This window comes from Dermacentor andersoni, chromosome 3 (genome assembly GCF_023375885.2).
Source record: "Dermacentor andersoni chromosome 3, qqDerAnde1_hic_scaffold, whole genome shotgun sequence".
Classification (NCBI taxonomy): Eukaryota; Metazoa; Arthropoda; class Arachnida; order Ixodida; family Ixodidae; genus Dermacentor; species Dermacentor andersoni.
In genome coordinates this window covers 95,608,324-95,631,103 of record NC_092816.1, presented here as the reverse complement: position 1 = coordinate 95,631,103, position 22,780 = coordinate 95,608,324, and the positions used below count along the sequence as shown (strand labels likewise).

The 22,780-nt window shown below is 45.8% G+C and overlaps 1 protein-coding gene across 1 annotated transcript in view; it reads left to right on the top strand.

Moving 5' to 3' along the window:
- The window catches only part of LOC126541994 (SEC14-like protein 2), a 114,058-nt gene that overhangs the window by 720 nt on the left and 90,558 nt on the right, over nucleotides 1-22,780 (top strand). The gene's annotated exons all lie outside the window — the stretch shown is intronic.

Sequence of the window (22,780 nt, the reverse complement as noted above, 5' to 3'; positions counted from 1 at the left end):
CGAATGTAAACAAGACGCCAGCACTTTGCGAACTTAGAATCCGGCCGAGATCATTGCATGGGCCTCACGTTGGTCTCCGCGCAAACACACGTTGGTCTCCCTTCGTAACTACTGTTGGAAACAAGTCACGTACACCGCCCGGCAAGTTAGGCGAAAATGAAGCGCGTTATTTTCAAGCGACTTGATGCACGAGCGTACGTGCTGGCAGCGCGAAAACATGCAGATCACAGTGGGGCATTGATTTTTTGTTGATGCTGCAGTTAACATGCACGCCCAGAAAGGAGTAACAGGCGAGAACATTACGCGGAACTGGGTCAAGGCTCGACGTGCTTGTGTTGTTCATGCCCCACTATAAAAATGTGTAAATACATAAACAAAAACAAAAAAGCGAGAGAGAGAGCGAAACTGTGAGCTCGTAGCACTGTAACTGTGGCTTTCTCTCGTGGTACAAAAGCATGCGGGGAAGCTAGATTATCGTTTTCGTTTCGCCGTTGCGATAGCCGACGTTGTTGTTTAGCAACGATCACAACGAAGGCCTTCGCAGCAGCGCATGCAGAGGGGATAAAACAACGACACGAAAAGGGATGATTTCTTCGTTGGCACCTCGACTACAACAAAAGTGCTTGGAGTGTAATGCGTGACATACAGCCCCGAGCAGCAACAGAGAACGCTCACTTAATGCGAAGCAAACGTGGCTGCCTTGATTCTGCGTCAAAGGGAACTAGCGGAATTGATAATGTTGCCGTCAGTTTAGGATTTCTACAGGATATATATGTAAGCAGAATAGCCACTTTTTTGAAATAGTTTACACCGAGTTAATGGCACCGCTGACCGCGGAACACTCAGTGTTCACCTGAGATATCTCCTTGCACGAAGCACTATATATTTGTTTTATCTTTCTATCTCTCTATCTCTTGAGAAGGTGCGGGGAAGAGGGGCTTTGCTAATTATGACAGAAGCGAAGCCAAAAAAAATATGTATTTTCAAGACAGTGAAACATTGTATATGAAAAGGCATTCCAGGCGCTATTTATATTGTCATAGTTATAAAGTTGGGCGCCGTAACGTTTAGTGTATGTTAAATTCTGCCCAGAATATCATCATCATAATCGCCATATTCAGCAGCGTGATAATCAGCCCTGTCGGTTTCCCTGTCCCGTAGTAGTTGATTCGAAAAATCGATAATCCCCGTATCGCGTCATTAAATCCTAAAGCGCCATCCGTGATGTTTATTGTGCTCAAAAAAGTTGCGCCTGCTTGTTTGCTGATAACAATATTCTAGCTGCTGCATGTGTGAATGCCGTTAATTTGGTGAGCCCCTCCACGCACATGCGCGAACTGACCGCGTCTTTCCTGCCCACACTTCTCTGTATCTCATCTTTCTATTCCCCCTTTCCCGTCTCCCAGTGTAGGGTATCCAATGAGACGCATTTCTGGTTAACATCCTTGCCGTCTCTTTTTCTGTCCTCCTCCTTCTTCAAACTTCTACGCATACCAGCAAGGTGTCTCTCATATATAATTTCCACGCTCAACCCCTAAGCAGCCTAGCCAAATTAATAATAAACTCAGAGGTCTCTGACTGCTTTGACAGTATCGGATATTATGGAAGCAAAGCTAGAGCAGTTACAAATTTAAAATGACCTGTTATCGTAAAATATTTGGTATAATTTGAGCACCGTGTCTCGAAGCCACGATTAGCTGGTCGCTTATATTTAGTAAAAGCTCAAACTGAAACGCCGCAGTTGTAGAAATGTCTTAAAAAAAAAAACATACAAGATGGAATTCGCACGGGCGCGGCTTTAATGCGCCAAAACCTCCCAAATACCGCGTAATGAAATAAAGGAAGCCCGACTGGGTGTTATGAAATACAACTGGTTAATTATTGTGCACAATGGTAGCGCGAAAATACGGCACCTAAATGGGCATAAGCTTGAGGAAAGAGAGTAAAAATAAAACGTGACACTTTGAAGTGGACCGAGAATTGCGAGCACGGGATTCCAGCACCAACCGCGAACAGTACAGTGAAATGTTAGACACCGTATATATACGATATTAAAATAATATATGGCACGGCAAGAAAAGAAGTAGGGCCGATGAATGAATTGCGGTAATGAATGAGTGAATCGATGAATTAATCGCGGTAAATACCGTGCGACAGTGTGTACATTCGGCTGCGCTTTCCCCTTTGTTCGAAGCAAACTGGGACCGGTTTTCGCCGATTGGCGCTTCGCGGTTGAGGAGAGGAGAACACGCAACGTCAAGCCCTCTCGCCTCTCTCCCTCAATGCAATAGGACAGCGCCCACGTGCACTGCATGGGATGACTCACCTGTCGCGAACTACAATACTCTCCCCATGTCGCGTCAATGCGATTCGCCTTCCTAGCGCATTACCGTCATTTGCACGAATGCGATTAGATGGAAATGAGATGCGACGCGCCACACGTCGCATTCATGCTGACGTCGTTGTGGCTAGACGTCGAAGGCGTGAGTTAAGTTTTCTGTGTCTCTTCGTCGTCTGCCATGAGGTCTGCCAAAAATAGACCGTGCCTACCTAGCAAAAAAAAAAAAAAAAGAAGTGTTGGGCTGCTAAGCACAAGGTCGCGGGATTAAATCCCGGCCATAGCGGCCGCATTTCGATGTGGGCGAAATGCGAATGCATCCGTGTACTTAAATTTAGGGGCATGTTAAAGAACCCCAGGTGGTCCAAATTTCTGGAGTCCCCCACTACGGCGTGCCTCATAATGAGATCGTGGTTTTGCCACGTAGAACCCCATAATTAATGTTTTTACCTAGCAAAGTTCATTCATCAAGTACGCCACTGTACACATAAAGAGGAACAGACATTTACCTAGCAAACAGACATTTAGAAACAGATTCATTGCTATTTGCAAGGAGGGAATCGTGTGATGTTCTGTTAAAGACATGCACGAAGGGACTTGGTATCGGGGTTTGTGCAATCGCTAAAGTTACAAGTTGGTATAAGATAAACTTTATTGTAGCCGCAAGTTATTCTGATTGACATTACGCTGTGGCATTAGCTAAGAATGTGTAAATTGAAATTTTAGGAAAAAAACATGGTCGCACACGACGCAAATTAATCATTTTTGTGAATTTTTCGCACAATTTTGCTCACCTCTTTCCTCATAAGTGATCCGGCTGAGGAAATTTGGTTCTGTACAAAAGCAATTCACGCCGTTTTTAATTATCGACGTTTAAATCGGAAGCCAATAAGATTTTTTCATTGAATAGCATATCGGAAAGCGAAAATTCCCTCTTTCGCGAGCCCATGAACAAACTTCAGTAAAATTTTCTATTCAAATGAAAATTTTATACGTAAAGGTTGATGGTACTTAATTATATAAATTTTGGTAATATCTCCAGATTTCAAATCTTTGAAACAAGTTCATAACTTATCTGTTACTTTCAACAAAAACAAACAAACAATCATATGTTGTAGACAACACTTTTTAGCGCGTCTATATAGCTCAACGCTGACAAACAGTACGCGTCTGCAGCACATACAATTGTATTGTTACTAGAGGAGGTTATAAAAATTTGAGAAAGGGGGTAGTTGCTTCAAGTCAGCGGCAAATAAACGGGGTAATACTTTGCCATCCACATCTTGCAGTGCAGTGCGACGTTAGCCGCCGCTTCGGGAGCTGCTATCTGAGCATTTTGGTGATAAGTTTCGCATTCTTTTTTCGTTCTAATCAATTTGGCAAGAACAAGGTACAACCCAAAATTAAAATTCCCTTTCTATTGCTCACATCATTCATTCTTCTTTTTCGTTTTCATTAAAATTCGACAATTTTCAGTCAGGTCGGTCCAGCGCTTGTTTAATTACAGTCTTTCATATTTGCTCATTGTATCTACGAATTGGGAGATCGAAGACAGGTACGTCCTTAGGCTATGTCCTAGAGAAAGTTTTAGCTTTGCGGGTCGAGTGCGATTTTTTGCCTTCGAATATATCCGGTGCCATTTTCGCAATGCCTTCTGTTCGTGAGGTGCGCTTCTCATTTATACATCGGCGCCTTGGCTAATAACACGTTCGCTATCAGTATTGGCCGGCCTATTTTTCGGCACGTTTCTAATTTCTGTGAGTACCGCATTTAAAACGGAGAATTCTCATCAGCCAACCGCTGAACAGATTTCAATTATATCTGTTGTGTTTATGAGAGAATATATAATAAATAATAATAAATGCTATACAGACTAATAAAATACAAACTGCTGAAAGAATTTGTGTTAAGGTCTCACACTTTTTTCTAGCAATGGCAAAATGTTTGTACGAATAAGGAAAGCTTGAAGCATATAGTTTTTGAACTCCATAAGTTTCCACCAGAAAAATATAAGACAGTTTTGTAAACTGTATCCCTTAGATCGTCAAAGGCTAATAGATAGGCTGGATTAGTTTGAAAACTTCAAAAAAGGCTAACATTGTTTAAGCGCGATGTGGGAAAATTCAACTAAAGATGTGTGGTACGTTTCAGAGCAATGTATAACTAATTTATTTAGCCTGCTTCAGATATTGTAAAAGGTTCATTCTACATAATTGGGATATCAGATTTTATTGCAGAGCCACAGACTGCAAAATTCATGTTCGAAGTTATAAGTTACCCCTGCAGCTTTGGGGAAATTTTGGTCGAACATTTTCGTAAATAAAAAAGCCTGCTCTAAATACTGCGCCAATTGTTATATGTTTTATTGCAAAATATCTCTAGAAAATTGGTTGACTTGGTGCCGAGCAAAAAAAATATTTCTCAGTTCTGGTGTGCTTAAAAGTTCATGACGGGTAGAGCTTCCTCTTAACTGTAATTGATGTTTTATTTATGGGAATTGCGCGCTACGTAATATGCAGGATCACAAATGTCGAAGTCCGCGTATACGCGAATACGGTACTCAACAAAAAATGTGATATTTTACATTCGGGTCCTGTGCGCTAAGCAGTTCAGGGACGTTGATGCTGCGTATGTACCAGACCGCTAGCCTATAGGCATTAGTCTCTTGGGCGCTCACTACCACCTTACTTTATTCAAGCCTCATAGCGCACCCACTAGGTGTGCTACCATTACTTCTTTCCAGATTCCACGCACCCCCTAATATTTATTGTAGTCCCAAAGGGCTCTATGTTTCATTATTGCTGCATTCCGCAGCCTCTTTATGTTCAGATTATATTGGTGGGTGCTTGAGTAAGTCTTTTCCTTCGTTTTTGTGTACGCCGAGGTATTTATATTGCTTCACCTTGGGCGTGACTCGCTGTTTAATTGACAACATGCAATTACTCATCTCTTCATTGAAGATGATAATTCACGATTTCTCTGTACTAAACTGAAGGCCTAGATTTGTCGCTGCGTTGCCACACATATTCGCGAGTGTCTGTAGTTCTCTTCCATTGTCCGCTAGTAGTACTATGTCGTCCGCATACATCACCCTGTGAAGTTGTATTGTCAATTACGCATGTCGTCCCATTAGGCGTTTATCCATTACGCATGTAGGATACGTCAAACGCTAATTCACGGTCTCCAGTTGTCTGTCTGTGTCCTTAACATAAAGCGTGAACAACAATGAAGGCAGAGGACATTCTTGCATAAGTACTTCGTGAATTTCCACCCCTTAATACATTTTCGACCTTCCCATACAATTTGTACTCGCTTGTCTCTATATATACTCTCAGCACCTCGACGAAATTGTCATCTCTGTCTTGGCACTTGATAAAATCTCATAACAATTCCTTGTCTACACTGTCATATACATAGGCTCCTTTAATATCTCGAAATGCTGTTCATAAAGGTCTATTCTGAACTACTGAAATGTCTATGCACTGAATTAGTTCAAACTTATTATCCTCTAAGCGTCTGCTTGGTCCGAACCCATTCTGTATTAGCCTCAGGACATTATATTTTTTTTCCCCACTTCGACAGTTCTAATTTTATAACTTGTATTACTATTCTACATATTACCGACGCTACCGTAACTGGCCTGTACGAGCTCGTCTTATCCTTATCACCTTTGCCTTTGCAGATGACGTTGATCTTACTGTCACGCCATCCACCACAATTTTCTTCATTCTAATCACTCGCCCTATGACATTAGTCAACAGTGCCTTGCTCTTTGGACGGAAGTTTTTGATCAACTGTATCGGAATTTCACGGATGCGCGGAGGCGAGCGCCAAGCAGTGGCGCTGCAAGGAAGGCAGCGGTAATGTCTCGCGCGTCCTCAGCTTCGATTGGTTGGCCTATTCGGCTACAGAACAGCCACGCAGCACCCGCGGTCACGAAAACCAGGCGACGATTGCAAAGAAAAGCTTCGCTTTTAAAAATGCACACGCATCCACTCGCAGTAAAAGTCAGAAATTGGCAGCCCTTATCGCCATGAAATGAACAACGGAACCACTCAAGAGATGAGGAGTAGCCGGCGCCTTAAACTGTGCGCCAACCATCTCCTTATATCATATCAATAAAAAAAAAAAAACGTTAAGTGGACCTTTGTGGCACCATCGATAAACAAGATGTTATCTACCTCCGTTCTTTTGCCCACAGCACAAAGATAGGGAACTTTTTAGTTATTTTTGACAAGTTCCGCGCTTTGTCCGCGTTAACTTCTTGGTTTGTTTTTGCCCCTGGTTTTCCGTAGTGCGCTGACCACCATCACGAAATTATTCACACGCCCATAATGGCAGTCGAGCTCAGTCGATAACGGCAGTCGTCCTCAAAGACCATTGCAGGTTTACAGTATACTGCTGCGTTGCTTTTGCGGTTATCACTTTCTGCTTCTGAGTGCGAAACCGTGAGTCCTATGCCGCGTTCCTAAACGGCTTGACTGCGTAAGAGCCAATGTACTTCGATTAATTTTGGGCCCTTTAAAGACCCTGGCTACGTCAAAATGATTCCGGATCCACCCTCTATGGCGTATATCATAGCTTTCGAACGCCAAGCACAATAAATAAATAAATAAATAAATAAATAAATAAATAAATAAATAAATAAATAAATAAATTCTGATGAACATATTCACCCAGTTTTTTTAAAGAATTAATACAGGTCTGTCTGCCCTTACAGTCCCCCTCCATACCCACAAAAAAGAAAGACGAACTAATTTCTTCGGCAGAGGAACCACTTTTGGGGTCTTATTGTCTTCTGCAAAAAACAAACATTTCTCCTCCATAGTTGTTGTGTCATATATCGACACGCAACTGCGGCTTTCACAAAACAAACCAAAGCTATATTGCTAAACCCGACAAATTTTCGTTCCCGCTTACTTGCACACGCACATACGAGAAGTTTGACAGCGGAGCTCTCGCGAAATGCCCCGAGTAGCTGCTACAGCGCTGTAGTTCAGAGACGAAACGCACCGCTGTCTATTGGCCACTTACAATAGCAAAGCAAATCCCTGTACGTGCTGGGCGCTTTGCGTTATGAAATGGCGTGTAGATGTAGCGGACTTATTTTTAGCGCTGGGAAATCCGAGAATAGCGAGACACATTGGTCACAAGGGGGAGCTATCAATGTCAGCAATGGCGGTTTTTAAAAGTGTAGCACTTTATCCAAAATTTTAATACTGGGAGAATTGCACAGCACGATTCGACTGGCGTGGTTTATGAAAAGGGGGCACTACAATTCAAGCACTTGCCATCTTGGAACGAACGGTGCACAAACACCGACTAGCGGCGTTTTTAGTGACCTCAAAGATAAACCCAAAGCAAATTCAGGAATCAGAAAAACGAGCAAGCGAAAAGTATGGAGGCAGGAAAGACCACAGGAGGAGCACTCACAGCGCGTCTTTTTTTTTTTTTATATTCAAGAACAAGTACCAACTCATCCAAAAGCTTACATCGAAAAACGGAAACCTTAGGTTAAGCTGCTGGGTTGATCAATTTAATTGTTTGTTTTGAACTCCTGTGAATAGCTTTCTTTTAAAAAAAAGGCTCCTTCACTGGCGATTACTATACTCCCTCAAGCGAAATATAAAGAAAGTATGGCATTTTACGTGCCCGAAATACGATCTGAATATGAGGCACGCCGCACTGGCCAGACTGGGAGACTCCGGAAATTTGGACAACCTGGGGTTCTTTAACGTGCACCTAATTCTACGTGAACGGGTGTTTCAGCATATCGCGCCCCATCGAAACTCGGCCGCCGCGGCGGGGATTCCATACCGCGACCTCTTGCTTAGCAGCCCAACACACAAGCGAAATTTGAACGCAGCTCTATACATGCTTTCATACCGCGATATATTGGCTAGCGCGGACAATCTGCCTCGCGCGGCACGTTCAAAACGGAGCGACGTGCGGCGCGACCGCCTCGCTAATCGGGAGATCGCGAGAGGCAGCGCGTGGCTGATGCGTGGACGGGATTAACAGCAACCGCCGCAGACAGACCTCCGCTCATGCAGCGCTTTGGTGAACAGACGACGCGTAGAGTGCCTCGATGCGCGTACACTCACCCCGCTAACGGAACGGAGGAGAGTGAGCGCATTGAGGCACCCTAACGACGCGCGCAACTCTGGCGCCATCTCGTAGCCATTGTCGCCATATAGTCCGTCCTGCGCGGCGCTACTCTTTTTTCTCACGCTTTCTCCGTATCCTCCTCCTCCTCCACTTTCCGCCTCATGGTTCCGCTGCACCCTCCTCCTATGCTTTCCTCCTCGCGCTATCTTCCCTCTCGCCGTCTTTCATCGCTTGCTGCGCTCCACATTCACTCTCATCTTTTGCTGTGCTCGTTCGCTCGGTTGCGAGGTACGAAGCTGACGCTCGCCGCAGTAATGGGCGCCTAAGAGCTGTGCTCTAGAATGTGCCGGAACCCATCTCACTATGACTATCGACGGTAATGCGCTTAGCATTGAAGCAATAGAGCGACACAACGTATTGCCACCATCAAAATGCCTCATGCATGTAGCGTGTACTGCAGCGGGACTCCTCCTCTTTTTGGCTTTCCTAATAACACTTGCGCCATCTAGCGGTGCTGCCGCGAAGCCTGCGCGTGGCCTCCGAAATGCACGGCGTACTGGTGCATGCACTGCGAAAAGCATCATGCAGAGGCGGGCTGCTCTATCGCGCTTTTTTCTTCTGGACGTGCTGCGCCATCTAGTGGTGGTGTCGAGAAGTCCGCGCGTAGCCTCCAAAACGAGATGCGTGGCATGCCGGCACGTGCGAGCGCTGAAAATTGTTCGCTCGCTGGCCGCACACATAGTGCAACGTATTCAATGGCCCAAGTTGACGAGGGGTTCATTGAAGAGACGCCCCTACTCAGTGCATTCATGGTGCTCACAGCTCGCTAACGCGTTGGCACGAAAAAAGGTTCATTGAAAAACCGGTACACACCTTGTGCATTTGTGGCGCAGCCCGTTACAGCATCGAAGTGCTCTCCTCGAGGAATCCGTGTGTGATGGGCTCGATTCTTCTTAGCACGGGAGAAAGTTGAAGTTTTTTTTTTCTAATGGTAAATTTTGCTGGTCGAAATGCAACCAGAGTCCTCTCCCGTTGAACTGCTGCTACTGCTTTCATCTGCGCAAGCTGCTCCGTCCGTCGGCGGGGCTGTCAAAATCGCGCTCGGCCCGGGTTAATTTCCCCCGAGCATCGGATAAATTTTAAAGGTTTACCATTTGTCAATATACAGCGACACATTTCCAGTGGCAGTCTCCTATTCACAGAAGTTGGCGTCAAATACGTTGATTGAGGAGCGGCACACACCTGTTGTGGTACATGCCCAGGGACCCAAGTTGGTATCTAAGAGGCTCACTGAAGAGCGGCGCAAACCGATTGGCACATACACAGTGCTCCAAGTCAACTTGAGATTCATTCAAGTGCGCTACATATTCATGCCCGCATACGAAGTACAGCATCCTTACAGATCCGTGTCGGCCTTCAAGAGGTTCGTTGAAGAGCGGCACAAAGGTACTATTGGTCGGACGGTTTGTTTTGAACCCTCTTCCCTCAGCACAGCATTCTGACGAGCTACCCATTCCACCACGGACTACCCATTTTTGCGGGAATACGGATAGATAGATAGATAGATAGATAGATAGATAGATAGATAGATAGATAGATAGATAGATAGATAGATAGATAGATAGATAGATAGATAGATAGATAGATAGATAGATAGATAGATAGATAGATAGATAGATAGATAGATAGATAGATAGATAGATAGATAGATAGATAGATAGATAGATAGATAGATAGATAGATAGATAGATAGATAGATAGATAGATCCAGAATGGTGTGTGAAGTTCCCTAAGATTGTTAACCGTATTAAAAGTACAGGAAGGAAAAACTAAAAAAAAAAACAAGATTCAGCGAATAAGTACTCTTGGAGGCGAAAATTCTGTTGTGTTAACTGCGAGGTGAGGCTCGGTAGGTTGAGACAGAGTAAAAATAAAAGACGGGTAGCAACACGTACCGCACTTAACTTCCTGCAGCAATTTTTTTAGTCTGCTCGGCTGTAACAAGCCAGTTATTGGTAAAGTATAAAAAAGGGGTATACCCTTTTTAATACGCGGTGTATATATACACCGCGTTAGAAACCACGGATAAGCTCAACTTCAGAACCTCTGTAGAGTTTACTTGCATATAAAAAGCGGCAGGTACGAGAAAATACAACATAATCCGTTATGTTCGACTGGCGTCATTGTTGCTGCGGCATGGGCGGAACGTTAAAAAAAATATAAAAGAGAGGTTTTCTTTCGTCTGTCTCTGCTAACAAGAATTTTTGCTACAGCAGAATGAACAAAAAAAATTTTTTGAAGGAGTATTCTATTACTCGTGCCACATCAGGTTCGCTGTCCCAGACAAGGGGCCGAATTCGCAAAGCTTTTGTTCGTAAGTCCTCATTGTCATTGGCCGCCCACCTTCACTAATGATGTGCCCAGCATCAGGATTGTCTGGAATTTCCTCTTACTGACAATTCAAGCGCAAGGTTCTTTTTTTGTTTTTTATTTCATGTACACCGAGCGCTCTGTACTGCTGCAGGTCTAGAGAGATGCGCAAATAAGTAATGCATTGAAATGGTATTCGTGTGGGTGCGAGGTTGGATCTGGGCCCTCACATATTCACATTCTTTCATTTTACCCTCCCCCCCCCCTTTTTTTTCTTCTGTACATGTTTTAATATTCTGTAGTCTGCGTCGATTTTTGTTCCGTAGAGCATGTTCTGTTTTTGACAGCCCAGAAGAAAGCCTCCGTCCTGCTGCATTCCCTCATTTTTTTTTTTTTTTTGAGCGGGGAGCACGTATTAACAAGAATGTTCAAATATTACGCACATAAAAAAACTAAAGGCGTGGCACCGGGGTCACGCACGACCGCCATATTATCGATACGTTGCGTGCGCGGCGCCGGTTTCACACCCCTACTTTTCAACGTCCGTGAAACATCCGCACGACAGGGGTGGCCTCATTCACAAAGAACCGGCACGTATATTAAGCTGAATTTACAGATTACATTTCTGGGATTGCAAAGAAGCCGCAACGAGGAGCTCGCTCGCTAACACTAAGAGAGAGAGAGCAAATGATAAGGGAAAGGTAGGGAGGTTAACCAGGACTGAGCCCGGTTGGCTACCCTACACAGGGGTAAGGAAAAAGGGGACGGAAAGATTAAAAGAAGAAGAGAAAGTCTACTGGGTATATCGTTCGGTCACTCAATCCGGATCACAGACGCTGACTCAATCCAGTAGCTTTCAAATATCGCAGCAGAGCTTTTGTGGCCTTTTTTAGCTGCGATATACGAGGCCATGGTCCCAAGATCTTCTTCAAGGTGAACGGTGTTCTGTCTAGCTGATTGAGAGCTATGCAGAGGTCATGTCTTTCGTTTGGAAAAGATGGGCAGTAGCACAGTAGATGTTCTTTAGTTTCCTCGACACCGCAGACATTACAGTCGGTGCTATCATTCATTCCAAAGGGCACAAAAACGAAAGGCACGTAGCACCAAATTCTAGGCTGGTTAACTGTCCATTCTTCTACTTGTACTAAAGGAAGAGAGGGGAAGGAAGCGAGGAGGAAGGCGGAAGGGGGGATTATTTACTTTGTTTACGTGCACCCATATATGTGCGCGTAGGTCTGCAAGCTTTTTTCTGGGCTGTCGCTGCAAGAAAAAGTTGCAGTTCTGCCCATGGGGCGAAGGAGTAACGTGATAGCTGGGGCAATGTGATGGGGGCGCAGTAATCGCTGCTGTGTCTCGTGCGGTATCCGTTGGGTGTAATAACCGGTGGACGCGCACGTGCGATCTCCTAGAATAAATGTTGAATAAAAGGAATGTCGATTTCGTGACAACTCTAGTCCGAGTGGTCTTCGTTTTAGGAGGTGGCGCTCTCGTGTGGCGAGGTGGATGGCCGCGGCTTTTTCGTCCTGCTCGAATTGAAATTTCTGCGGGAAAAGTAGAGAAGCACAGTTTTTACTGCTAGCTTCCTTAAAACTATTTCGTCTCGTTATTGGCTCGTGGATAAGTTGCAGAACATGATGTCAGTTAATCATAGCGCGCCAGCAAACCCCGTTGGCTGGCTGCGCGAGCACACTCTCCAGGCACTGTATATCCTTCTCAACTGCAGTGTTGACCGAGTGGCTGGCAGATGAGATACGTGGGTCCATAGTTGGAATCCTCGCGGGGGAGGGTGCAACTAGGATTCATTTTGTTCATTACTTTTTTGGCAACTTCTCGCGAAGCACTTTGCGAATCCTGCAACCGATGGACCCCGGCGACGCTACGGGACATCAAAAATGACTAGGACAAGTCAGCTATATTTAACATCTATTGCGATAGAGATTAGACACCTGCGCAAATATTCTCTGAAATCCCTATTTCATCGTCGTCTCACGGAAGCCGAGGTACTTGCTCGAAATGAATGAAAGCGAGCCTTGTCTTTTCTGTTCTCTGCCACTGGGCTTTTGATGAAGCCACTGTAGCGCGAATGGGACAAAGAGAAAGAACAGAGAAGCAATCACGATGGGCGCTTCGTTTCGACACCCGGCTCTTCGTCTTTGTCCTCTATTGCGCTACAGTGTGGCTTCATCAAATGTTTGGCAACTGGCGCACGAACAAGTTACGCAAGACTTTTCATTACAAAGCTTCGAAATTCGCTCATTCTGCCAGAAGTGCGGTTTGCTAGGCGAGTTGATATTCCATTCTTGAGGCGAGCAGCGCGAAAAAGTGACTCGATGCAAAAACAAGAAAGCAAGGAAGGCAGCGCTGTGTTCGTTTTCATTGTCTTTGTATCAAGTCCTCTTTTTCGCGATGCTCGCATCAGGAATTATTCTGTCCCTTGAGAGGGATTCAGGGGTTCTTTTTATTTTTCTTTCAAAAAGTGCACGTGCAAGATGTTACAGTTCTTTGCAGCAGCACCGATAGCAGGCGCTCTCCGTGTCTGACCTTAACGTTCTTCACGGAAGCATCAAGCAGGAGTCGGGAGATATCCGCACCCTCGACCTTCGGCAGGTGGCAAAGGGCAACGCACCGCATGTCAACTCACCCTCGGCTACATAGTGGCGGCCGTCCAAACTCTGGCCATCACAGCGGGGGAGCCGCATTAATTAGATTGACACTGAACTTCGAACGGCGTCCCCCGGAACGCGCCGGTCGCCGTCGACGAGGCAGCGAGGTTGCAGACCGCGCGGCGGCTGATAATAGCGCGAGTCGGGGCGAAGCGAAAGATGGGGGAAAGGGTCGATGGAGGGAGAGAGAGAGCGCGCCGATACCCGGCCGAACGCAGCCTGTGCTTGATCAATATTGCGTGAGCGCCGCCACGCCGGTGAAGGCGTCGGAGGAAAGGCGGGATGGGGCGGGGGAGGGAGGGACGCTGGGAGGCTGGTTTGTGTTTCCCCGCCGGCTCCCCGAAGGTAACCGAAAGCGCTCCGTTTATGGGAGGGAGCGCGCTGGGAGCCGCGTTCCGTTCATGACCGCTTTACTCCTGACGCTCGGAGACTGACTGCCCTGCTAAAACCTCGGTGGCGACGTTATTGTAGTTATAGACGTTCATCGGACGCCTATATCCGATGGCCACTTCGGAAGCAATGAGCGTGTGTGCGGGGGGGGGGGGGGGGGGGGAGCGGCGCTGGTGACGTTGTTGTCATCGTTGCAGTTGATGAGCTGCGCATATTCCCGCCCTTCCTTTTCCCGACAGATCTTTCCCTAACCTATATCCCATCAAGGAGGCAGTACGAAGAGACGGCGAACGGTACTTCTCTTGGGTTTTGTCAAAGCGTAGGGTTATCGGTGTAGTAGCAGCAGAGCGGTTGTGTAAACATCTGGGAGGCAGCAGGTGCCTAAATCATGAAGCTTTTCGATCGTAAGGGCTTATTGCCATCGGCTATCCTCCTTCACTAATAATGGGTATCTAGCACCTGATCTTGCGAGCAATCGTGGCGTAAGAACGTCTTTTATGTATGCCTATGGACCCCAAAATGCGGAGCATATGCCTCCAAAATTCTGTCAGTTTCCAGGTTATTGTGCAGGCTCTTGCGCATCGTTTCAGCTTGTTGCGTGCATCTACACTCCGTTTGCCTGTACATGGGCGCGCTTTTTTTTTTCTAGCGCAGGCTTTTCTCAACGCTCACGGCATTGATTGTCGAAACGGCGTAATATATTCCAGTTGGCGCTCTTTGTTGTGGATGTCTCTCATTAGCTGAGTGCTCTGGAACCGCTTGCGTTCCACTAAGCTTCCACTGCCATCGCTTCTCGCCCAAGTGAAGAAAGAAACAAACAAAAAGAAATAATCTCGTAACCATAGACCTCTACTATACACATACAAGTAGTGATTAGATTGTTGCTGATGTAGAAACAGAATGATTTAACCAATTCAACATCGTTCGAGATATGTATGCATGCAAATCGCATTGCGTGCTCAGCCAAAAAGTGACCCGCCAACGACGCAGGAAAATATTGGTACAGTGTCTGCTGAAACCTGCTATTATTTTAGCTGCACAAAAAACAGGTTCACAAGTAAGTGACCATGTAGTCGAACAAGGCATGCTTCCGGCTTCAGCCAACGATTCGACAAGGAGATTTCTTCGTCAGTGCAAGACTACGGCCGACGAGAACCTAAGAATTATAAACAAGCTACACCCACAAGGACGCAGTACACTAGTCCTTCACCTATGAAAGAGATCCGAGGCATTCCGGAGTCCGCTCACAAATATGCATTAATTATATACAGCCAAACATGTTCATTTACTTTGCTAAAGTCAAGCTCATCGCGTGTTTAAAACAGCTACTTTCTTTTTCTAGTAAGCAGCTGTCGTTGTGTCGCTGGTGTCAGGATGAAACAAGACTCTTTAAGGGAATTGTGTGGGTGACCCTGACATCACTACTCAGCCAAAGATAATATTTTAGCTCGAAACAACGAGCTTTAATTTTTTCCCCCAATAAGTCTAGCGTTTACGTTAGAAAAGTAGAGTGCCTAAGCTGTGAGTGGGCTCCAGCTAGCTCGGCTCTCTATCAGAGGTGAAGGGCATTGCGCTTTTTTTATTTAATGGGTGGAGCTTGTTTGTAATTCTTAGGCTGTCAGCGACTGCAGTAACCTGACGAGCACAAATACTAGCCCAGTGGCTGTAATGGATGTAAATTTGTAATGTAAGTTGTAATGGTTGCAAATTTGGAATGAGCGCGGAAAAATGACGCGAAGCTCGTTAGACGGGGACGCGCGACAAGCGCTTCCTTACAAGTGCAGTTTGTCATAGAAGCTAATGAAACGCCACCTGCGCGCGTGTACGTCATTAAGTGCGCGTCACGGAATACATCGACAACATATAGCTGGCGACTCGCAGTCGAACAATGAGACAGCAGGCTCAGATGCACAACTGTCGTACCGCCTTTGCACGTGAAAGGCTTCTACAAATTCGCGCGCTTTCATTATCCTCGTGCTCGTCATTTATTTCAGTCCGACTAATGAAAGCCTTGCAACCACAGGCGTTACGATACGCAGAAAGAGGCGAGGTATGCGTTCCCTTTTAACGTATCGTGTCGCTTGACGTAGACGCTCGTTCACGCACTTACCGGTCTTCCCAGCGTAGGCTTTTGAGCGAGACAGTGGGATATGGTAATCGCCGCCGAAGCCACAAGGAACAGAAAAAGATTTATGCGCTTCGCTGAGCAAACGGCTGTAGTCTTCCTATCTGCCTCCATCTCCATCACGGCACGAGCCCTTCCTAGCTCTTCGGTGAACAGAAAAATAGAACGTCCAATTTAAAAGCAGTTTATCCACGTTAAAGCAACGATAAATCAACAACGTCCACGTTAAAATTTAAGTTATACAATGGTGATTATGCGAGACCGTAACAGATAATTTCCTTTTGACAAGCAACTGCATGCAAAACATCTGTGTTTCACTTGTCGGTACCACTTTTTAAATGATGCCTGCACTTATTATGATTTTTTTTGTCACCAACGAGCGCAAACAAAAAAAGAAAAAATAGCGCGCTGCATACATTCTGTGTAAATGGCGCCACAATCAGAGTTCTAACGACAGCCGCTTCTTTGCACGGCAGCCGCTTCTCTTTTCCTCTACACGGTCAAAAAAAAAAAAAAAAGAAACGCAGGGAACTTTGGCACTGCGATCGTTCTGCTAACGTGGTAATGATGGATAGTGTAGGATTTGTCTCTCCTACGTGTTCGTAGTTTCGGACGTTCTTGTGGCGTTGCTTTATTACGCTCTATCTTCCTAAATTTCCAAGCGATCATAGTTTACTCAGCACAGCAAGGCTATTTAGCCGCCGCGCGTATGCGAAACCAGTGCGAATCGCGATGCACCTATAACTCGTTACTTTGTCGAAAGAGGTCATTTTCCAAAGTCGGAAAGCCACTCGAAGTCAAAAGAACCAAGTTTAAGCGAATCCATGTACTAAGCCGGTAATTCCCGTGCTGGCTGAACCACCATAACTTGCGCTACCGCCGACATTACCGCCACTATTCGCCCTTGTAATTTTTCTAGGAAACTCTATACAAGGACATCCGCCATCTTACTGGAACACAAGCACGTTACGAGCTGACACGGTGACACCTAGTCTGTCCGCTTTAGACCTAACGGGCAGTAATTTCAAGTCCATTTGCCCACTTCAGGGTATAGAGTTTCATATAAATAATTATTGCAGGAAACTAGGCATTTCGACAAATGAATGGGGTTGTTAACATTCGTCGTACCCTTCAGCTCACCTCGGAAGAAAAGTTCGGGCTTTACGTCGGCGGCCTTGTTGAAATTAGATATCGAGGGATGAAGCCCTTGGTTAATGATAATGAATAGGCGGCTCGCCATATGACTAGCTCAGATTGAAGCGGCTTTGGGCAGCCTATGCGCTCTTCCTCGTTCATCCGGTGGATGGCAGTCTTATGTGTCGTGAGCCTCCATCCACCTCGTTCCTCACGGCCTGCGGCGGGGCCAATCTGCCATATTCTTCGTTCGTCGAAGCTCGCGCCTTGAAACGATCGAAACACTCATTGACCTATTAATTTTAATCGACGCAATGGTGAGAAATAAAGGACTTAGGACTATTGCAAGAACGCTGAACGACACAGACGTGGAAAGCATGAACAATTCTGTCCCTCCGGCTATCGCTCGCTCGTGGATGCGCGCATCTCGAGACGATTTCGCGTGCACAAACACACGAGCACGTCAGAATGCTTCCATGCTCCTTCTCACAGCCTACTTGCAATGCAGCAAAGCTACGGGACACGCGAGCCAACGCAAGGGGGTGTGAGCCACCCAGAGGACCCAACGAATGGCGTGTGTACACGACATGTCAATTCACGCCGGTGCCGCGCTTTCTCCGAGGAGAACGGAGCATGCGACGCGCAGCCTACACGACGCGACAATCAAGTGGATCGCTTGACAATTCGCAATAGTGTTTGTCAAGACGGGCGTATAGTAACAATTAGCGCACATGCAGCGTAATTCACCGATTTTGCGAGCTTGAAAATGCTGACGGAAGAAGTGCGTTTTCATCGAAAAAAAGAAATCACGCATGCACCGCGCATTGCAGCGGGAATCGGCGTAAGCAAAGCTTTCGCGTCTGCTCCAAGGGTGAATCGCACTGAACGACGTGTTTGCCTCAGCGAGCCGCTGTCCGCACAGTTCCGACATAGCACCACGACCACCGTGGCATTAAAGCCAATGCCAGCTTCGGTACTGCTTCGTGAATTTGAAGCCGACGTTTTTTTACTTACCTTTGCAGAGATATATACTGCAGGGGGGCATGTTGCACGTTGCTCATTTGAAAAAAATATATATACCATATGGTAGTTATAAGCGTGGTCGACAATCGGCAGCATTATAGTTGGGGACCTGATGGGGACTTGATAACGCGTACCATGCCAATGTCCAATTTCTACGAAAGGGAAAAGAAATAGAGGCACGCATTACAGGCAATTAGTATTTAGAAAGTTGGAAAAAATACATACATTTACGTGTAGCGCTTGGCGATACTAAACGTACTCATCTGCAATATCGACGACTCCGAATCACGAAACTGAACTCTCTTGCGAACTAGGCGGTATAGCCACGGAGTGCATGACGCTCGCTCCGCCCGTCTCGTAGCTTTCACTGCATTGCAAAACGGATTGCGAAGCGTAGTATATTTAATTGCCTATCCAGAATTAACAAGGGCTACGTTGCCGTCTAGATGGAACCAAAGAATAAACCTTGCAAGTTCTAAGGACCCTTCCTACGTCAAAACTGACCGAATCCTAGAGAACACTTGCAATACGTCACACTGACGCTACACAGTTTTGAAACAATACTTAAGCAGCGTAAGATATTTAGTGTTACTCTTTAATGTCCCTTTAAAATGTCTTGTTGGTGACTGAGGGTAAAGAATTTTTATTAGACGCATGCGATGTTCGAGAGACAGCGGTGTTTATTGACAAAGCATCTCCGTGTGGGCCCCCCCTCTGACGTCATTCGGCCAATCGAAATACCTGTCGAAATTCCCGGCATGCGAGTATTCGCCTGTTTGTATACCTGCGTTTAGTTAAGAAACTGTACGTTGTGGACCAAACTGAAGCAAATGCATCTGTGGTGTAAAGTAGTACGAAAGCCTAAATATTAATTTCGGCAAGAGCCACGTAAATGGCTAGGGAAAGTTCGCAATTCGAGTAGATTCTTAAACATGTGGCATTCAAGAGCACGTTGTGACCCCAGAAACGATATGTCATGCTACGTATATGGTCTGACATTCAGTGCGGCGAAAATTACGGGTTGCCTGAGCCAATCAAAGGAGCCAATGTGCAAATCGTGTCAGTCTCTCGTACTTTGAGAAGACACGAGTAGACGACGTGGCAAGCAATCGGTGTTCCAGCAGACACACGTGTTCAACTAATTAACGCGCACGTAGCGTCTCTCAGCGGCGTTTTATGTTCCATTGACGCGCAGGACTTTTAAAAGCGGGCGAGCCCGATCCCGATTCTATTTCTCGATCCCGAGTGACTTTCTTACACAGCTTGAGCGAGGTAGCCAATAGAGATCGCAAAGGCCCAGGTGATACCACGGTATTCAGCCTAATTTTTCTCACATTGACGAGTTTCTGAAAAAAAAATTCGACAGAGACACCTAAGACTGCTTACATGTGGGAATACGGCACGTAAAATTCCATAATTTAATTCTTTTTTTTTGTGGGAATACGAAAGCATTATACCGTTTGCAGACCGTGGAACGTTATGAACGCGCTCATTTTATACTCATGACGTCACGCCACTTCCTGCCAATTGGCTGCGCCGTCACGTGACCAATGACGCATGCACGAGACCACGCCTTTAGTCAGGCAGACGGCTACGACGTGACGTGTGCAATGGCGCACGCACTAGGCGCACCTTTAGTCAGCCAGAAGCATGGAGCCGCCTTGGCGTCGGGGAAGCGTTCTCGTCTCACATCCCGGAGGCCCTGGTTTGATTCCCACCGTGACTGAAATGCGCCAAATTTTCTTTTCAAGGCCATTAATTTGTTTTGTTTACGGAACCTCCCTGAGAAATTTGACGTCAATCCAGCTTCTTTCTTTTTCACGTGTTCTTACTCTTTGTGACGTCGGCCATTTTCGGTACCATCATTTCGGTCACGCCGACTACAACGGATGTACGCGCAATGAGGCATATAATTCTTTCGCGTTAAAACAACAACAACAACAACAACAAAAATAGCTGTGTAGAAACCGGCGACGATGTTTGACAGTGTAAGCGAGTATTTTCAATCTTCGATGATGTCAGGCACTGCGTTGTCGCGCATTGCACATGCTGACAACCTCCGCAATAGACCTACATCTTTAATGAAGTTTGACGAAATGTCTATTTATCTTTGCAAATGCCATAACCAGAACTCACAGAGTTGTGAGAACTACGCCTTTGCATCGAAGGCGTCTCTTTTTTTTTTTTTTTTTAATTGAAGTATATTTACTGTTTGCCTTCGGCAAGGAGGGCGCCCTCTACATGTGGCGAAAGTCTGAACGACCGACCACGAAAATGGGCAATAGAACCAAACAAAGATATTTGTGTGAAAAAAAAAAAATCACACAAATCTCTCGGACTCAGGGAATCGGTGGAACAGAATCTTTCACATCCACTCTTCTCCCTTGCTAGCGTCGCATCAACGCTCGAGTCTGTTCAAATTCCCGTCTCAATTCACAAAGGCTGTACATATACGCTGCCTTGCAGCGCTCGGGTGGAAATGAGGCTTATGGCACGGAAAACCGAGAGAGAGCCGGGAAAAATTGATCGCAGCAAAATGGGCAGACCCACGTAGTGGAAGAGTAACACTGACTCCGCTTATCTGCGAGGCACACAGTATATGAAACGCTCATCCGCGGTTTACATCCCGTTGAAATCATGATAATCCGAGCAGATACGTTCGGACGGGGAGGATTTGCCTGTTTGCCTTTTCGTGCAGTTTTATTATTTTGTCGACCTTGAATGCTCGAAAAAAAAAAAAGAAGAAGGAAAGAGCCGACGCGATGGTAAACCCGTTCAATTGTTTCTTTTACAGCGAAGCTGTTAGTGCGATCAGATGCGCCAGAAACACGTTATACGCGTATTTTCGCGATTTTTGGGGCCGACAAGATGATTCCCTCATTTTGCATTAAAAATAAATGAATGCCATCTTAAGGGCTACGTAAAGGCAAACATTGGTGTCGGTTTGTTAATTAGAGAATAACTAAAAATGGCTAGACCCTCTTTTTCTGCCTCTTTAGAGCCGTTATACGTAAAACGCTTTCAAAGTTTTCCCATTCCCCTGCAAGAACAACAAAGGGCAGCGATTCTATATTTAGAAAGAATAAGTACCACGTTATGATCGACGTGTACTGAAAGTTTGAAATTGTTACGTTAATCTTGTGCTCTGAAAATACTTCCTGAATAATCATTGACTTCCTATTTTCTTGCGTCGTGCGAGGTGTGTAATGTAGTACCCGGACACGTTGGCGAACTAAATGAGGCATGGTGTTTATATGTTTCTTTAAAATATCAAGCGTGTTGAGATTGGTATGCAACATACGTTTAAACTGTGAAAGCGATTACAGCCTTTGTCGGAGATTACTAATGCAAGCGTACCACGACGAGAGAAGTGTATTTTTACGAGCAACGTTGGAACATTTCCCAATGTCCTGAAATAACTCGATGGGCGAGGAAGTTGATATTTGTAGGGAAAAGGTGGATCTTGTTAATCATGTCGGAGCGAGGTTTCAAGAGCGTCGATTGAACAGAGACATTGCGTACGTCTAACTCTTGTTTTCTTTTTTTTAACTATTGCTCGACGGCGTTATACAGCATTGCCCTGAACGCTTCCAAACGTTCTGTAGTGAACTCAACGTGACACCGACTTGACATATGGGGGTAATGGGAGCCATGTTAAGGGTAATGTGTGCGGTAATTTTGACGTTTCTTACCTAATAATGGCTGTTGCAAATAATTACTTGACACCCGCTTTCAGCGTATTTTCATGCGTTATGCGAGGTCCACAGTAGGCTTCCTCGGTGTCTTGTTTATATTTATTGCAAGTAAGAGAAGAGTTATGAGTGTTATAGATGCTAAGCGCTCCAAGAGACAAGCTCGTCTATATGGAGCGGGAAGGTGTATCTCCCCCGTATGAGTATTTTCCTCGAATATTTTAACGCTTTACGAGGCTTTACGAGCAGCCTAGCAATACGCCTTCTGGTAAATCGTGTATGCCAGGAACAATACGAAAGGGAGCACTCAGATTGCTCTTGAGAGGCCGCAGTGGCGTACACTCCCTGCATAAACGTATTTTGTCAGACGAACGTCCACTGAAAAAAAAAAAGCTTGTTGTTATACATATTAGCATTTTGAGTAAAATTTACTTTAAAAATTCAGTACCATTCCACTATGTGAAGGTGGATGACCAGCCAAGCTCTGTATATGGGCCCCCTAATGACGAACTGTCCATTGCCGCGCGTCAAACACCGTATGCACATAACTGGAAGGCGAGGAGCGACTAGTCGCTCCTCCAGGATGTTGAGCTTCGGAAGATGATGAGGCACCGGGGGGTATACGTGCCCATGTACTGTTGCGAAACACGGCACGACACTTTTTACTAACCAATCCCGGCACGTAGGACAGACACGCACCTCACCGTGCTCCGAGGGAACACGCACTGCTTCACCGTAGCCAAGGCGATCGTGCATTGGTCTACGTCCCGCAATGCAGTAATGGTTGTGAGGTCACTCGAAAACCACAAGCGGCCACGCGAAATTGGTTCCCCACAAACTCCCTCTGAAACCTGGCCGTTTCTCCGGTGAAACGTTACAGGTTTGTGGGATCGGAGCCACATGGGCGGTTCGCATTTCTTTCCGCCTCGCGGTCCTG